The sequence below is a fragment of the Scardinius erythrophthalmus genome, assembly GCF_964197995.2.
Source record: "Scardinius erythrophthalmus genome assembly, chromosome: 5".
NCBI lineage: Eukaryota > Metazoa > Chordata > Actinopteri > Cypriniformes > Leuciscidae > Scardinius > Scardinius erythrophthalmus.
Genome location: NC_138225.1, coordinates 4,419,327 through 4,424,227, shown reverse-complemented (window position 1 = coordinate 4,424,227; position 4,901 = coordinate 4,419,327).

Sequence of the window (4,901 nt, the reverse complement as noted above, 5' to 3'; positions counted from 1 at the left end):
ACATTCCTTTTAAAAAAAGTTACAAAACATATGTAACATCAACCAATCTCCAAAAATAAATAATAAAGTCATACAGGCTCATATTATTAACACTAAGTATAAACAAAATTGAACTAACACCTGTAAAATAGTGGGTAAATATGTACTTACTCTTTCTGATTTCTGACTGTGTTGCTAAGCGCACTCCGAGTTGCAGGCGGAGGTAGTGATGAAGCTACATTCCTTTTAAAAAAGTTGAAGAATATTATTACATAAATATAACTATAGTAGCATTAGTCTATAATGAATTACTGATGTAAATAATTTTAGACGCGTGCAATAAGCCTATATGCGTGTCAATGGGCCATTACCGGAGAGGCACACCGCAAACATTAGCCTAACACATTTGTGCACTTCATTAACTGGGTATATTTACACATTTCAGCACATTTACACACATTTACAACTGATATTTGCGAGCATGCATCGTTAATGATAATGAGGCAGCATTTATATAGTCAAAATATAATCTAAACACCTACTAGGCCTACTTTCTCAAATAATTTCTAAATTCTATCTTTCATACATAATGATCTAAACATATCATTTAGGCTACACATACAAATACAAATTTCCTAACCAAGGGGTGTAGCATATGTACACAAAAAAACAAAACAAAACATTTTTAACGTTGAAATGGTACGAGATATTAAATTCATGGTATAGATATGCACTTTCATTAGATCGTGTTGAATATAGGTAGATATAAAATGTCAGTACTCTGGATGGCAAGTCCACCCAGTATAATATGTAAGCTCATGTTTTGAATAGCTTGTCAACTAATGCAAGTAAGAATAAATACTTACTCATCCGAAATTCTATCCACGGCTGCATCAAGTCGCTCTTCAAAATACAAACGGTCGTCATCAGAGTAGTCGCGCTCCTCTTCTGATGAAAATCTGGACTCTTCGTCGCTAGTATCCAGGACGAACTGAAGGGCTTCCGCACCGGTGTACCGTGTCATCTTCCCAACGCGCAGGTGACGAAATGATGAAACTTGAAGCGTTTAATGCATTTGCTTGGGGGCGTTTACCTGTTTTGCATAGATGGCTTAGCACATTATCTTGTGAATAGCGCGCTCCGTGAGTAGGCGTGAACGAATTAAAGTCAATGAGCTCGTAATGAGCTCGACTGGAATCGCTCTCTTTTTATACAGATTACAGAAGCTGATAATATTTGTTTTTTATATAAATGACTTCATTTAACAGATGCGATCTCAAGCTTTATGCCCGTGGGTCTGTTTGCCTGTTTGACTGAATTTTCGCGGAGTTATAGATCATTTTCGAACGCGTTTCAAATGGGAGTTTACTGACAGAGAGAAGGCAGAAATCGCATCATGTTAAAGTTTCTTTATTTGTCAAAAAGCAAAACACTTTATTTTTATTGTGAGTATACAGAAAAAAATAGAAACTGAACAGGATCGATTGATGTATAACACGAAAATTAAAGATCAAAATTAACAGAGCATTTTGTGTTTATTTTTCATTGCTAAAAAAAAAAACGAGCAAAACGCGCCGGCGCGTTTTTGGTCCCCAGAGGGTTAAAAACATTAACATCATTCTGAGGAACGCTCGGGGTTACTTAACCCTCTGGGGACCAAGGTGTTTTTGGGGCCCTTGAGATGTTCTGACATGCCTTGACATTTGTGCTTTTTTCAGTTATTTATAAACATGTTAATGGCAAAGGTGTAAATTCACTCTATATAGCACAAACAGGGCTACCATAATATGCGAGCAACTTGTATGTAGATGTTTGTATTTTTAAGAGAATAATGTTTATGCGTGGTTATTGGAAAAAATTAAAATGAAAGTTGCTGAATTAAGACCACAAAACACATATTAAATATGTGTCCACAAGACTTTTGACTAATGGATGTTGTCCCTTTGAGTTCTAGCTTCAAAATTATGTGAAAACAGTCTTGCTTTATCGTTCACAAAAAAAAATACATTGATTTAAATGGTGTAAAACAGGTTTTGCTTGGAAAGCCAATATGCGAGGGGGAGGAGTAGTTTACACCTTAGATTACAATGTCCCACCCACTCTGCATAATGACTCTGCCTAATGAGCCATTCTTTCAGGTGTGACACTGACTGAGCCACAATGCAAGGACAAAAGATGTATTTAGAAGAAGACTTATATTGACCATTTAAGATTTCGCTTACATCTCTCTTGTAAATATGTTTTGCTATTTTATTAAAAATGTTACAATTACAACAATAATTACAATTTCAACAAAATTTCAAGTGTACTCTTTCTTTGTAAAAAAGAAAAAGAAAAAAGATTATAGGCCTACATTTTATCATATGTATTCATTAGTTTGAATATAGCCAACATTGGAACATCTAACATCTTAGTCTATGACTTTATTTTTGACAAATATATATATATATATATATATATATATATATATATATATATATATATATATATATATATATATAACGTTAGATATGAGCAGAAATTGCTAAACAAAAGCTTATTTGATGTGGCAGTATATTCTACAGTAGCCTAAAAACTGTACCCAAATTTAGTCAACAAGTGACTGACTGTAATGTTGTTTTTATGAAATATTAGGGCATATAAATGCTAATTTGCAGTTTAATACATTGCTTATACAAATACATTTTATTTCAACATATTCCAGTCGATTTTTACTCATCTCAGTAGGCTATAGCAAAGCAGTTTATTCTTTCACACACAGACGCGCGATTTATATTTAGTCTTTACAAATATGTAAACAGTCTTTACAAATATGTACCCTTCATTCATCTCACAGAAAGGTGAGTCATATTATAGAAATGCGATTCATCTTTTTGCGGTTTGCATAGGCCTACACTAACGTATTCCACACTTGAGAAAAGAAAACAGCCTACCTCACTCCTCAGCGGGATCTGCTCCTCATATCAGGAGATATTGCTCCTTATATCAGCACTGTTCTGAGGAATCTTTTCTCCATAAGGTAGGCTATAATGTCTCACTCGCGAGGAGTCGCGACGCGCTTTGTTTACAGCTGATGTGGGCGTTTCACAGCTCTGAAATAGTTCTCAGAATTTGCGTTTGAATAGCACGCGCTCTCCGGGGAGTGGTCACATTACTGTGAATTAGCTCGTAATGAGCTCGACTGGAGTCGCTCTGTTTTTATACAGATTACAGAAGCTGAGAATATTTGTTTTTTATATAAGTTACTTCATTTAACAGATGCGATCTCAAGCTTTATGCCCGTGGGTCTGTTTGCCTGTTTGACTGAATTTTCGCGGAGTTATAGATCATTTTCGAACGCGTTTCAAATGGGAGTTTACTGACAGAGAGAAGGCAGAAATCGCATCATGTTAATTTTTCTTTATTTGTAAAAAAGCAAAACACTATTTTTATTGTGAGTATACAGAAAAAAAATAGAAACTGAACAGGATCGATTGATGTATTACACGAAAATGAAAGATCAAAATTAACAGAGCATTAATGTTTATTTTCATCGCTAAAAAAAAAAACGAGCAAAACGCGCAGGCGCGTTTTTGGTCCCCAGAGGGTTAAGTGTATATGGCATTTTAAAATGTAATCCTTAAAACCTACTAGTCTCTATTTTCATGTTACTAGTACTTGTATATTAGCTACTAGTGCTTATTCTTTAGGTACTAGTGCCTATTCTTTAGATACTAGTACCTTTTTAAAAGATACTAGTAGCTTTTTAAAAGATACTAGTAGCTATTCATTAGATTCTAGTGCCTATTATATTGGTACCAGTACTTATGTATTAGATACTAGTGCTTATTCATTAGTTACTAGTACTTATTCATTAGATACTAGTACTTATTTCAATAGTGACTACTAGTAACTATTCTTTTGGTACTAGTAACACATCTTTTTTTTCTTTTCTTTTTTTGCCATTGACTTCTATGGGGATCTGTCATTCAGATATCAACTATTCAGTTCTGACTAGTATGTATTCCAGTTGTGACTAGTACATATATATTAGATACTAGTAGTTATTCATTAGGTACTAGTACTTATTTTTTTTAGATACTAGTACCTATTACTAGATATTTATTCAATAAATACTAGTAGTCATTAGATACTAGTACCTATTAAATAAATACTTGTACTTATTCATTAGCTACTAGTACTTTTTCAATAGATACTAGTACTTATTAATTAGATACTAGTACTTTTTAATTAGCTACTAGTACTTATTCAATATATACTAGTACTTATTTATTAGACACTAGTATATTTTATAATTGTTACTAGTAACTATTCTTATTTTACTAGTCACAACTGCTTTTTTACTCGTCTTATGTTATGACTAGTCAGAACGGCCACTGGAGAGTTCAATTAAAAATCGTACTAGTAACATTTTGGATAAATACTAGTATCTAATAAATAGGTACTAGTATCTATTGAATAAGTACTAGTAGCTAATTAATAAGTACTAGTATCTAATTAATAGGTACTAGTATCTAATGAATAAGCAAGAAGACCTCAGACATTAGCTTGTGATGTCGATTCACGGACGTGAGAGCCCGGAGTGGCATGAGCATCCAAACTATAAAAGCTTATGAACGTGTGCGGAGAGGACCAGCCTGCCACATCACAAACAAATTGTAAGAGGGCACCCCTTGCCAAAGCAGTAAAGGAGGTAACCTCTCTGGTGGACTGAGCCCTTAAACCCGTTGGCGAAACTTGACGGCGCGCCTCATAGGCAAGAGCAATAGCATCCCTGACCCAATGTGACATGGTCTGCTTAGTGGCAGCTGCTCCTCGGTTGCAACCCCCATAACAGACGAACAGTTGCTCTGACTTACACCAATGGCTAGTGCCAATGGCTAGTGGTGGACGTAGGCCTGAAGAGCACGGACTGGGCACAG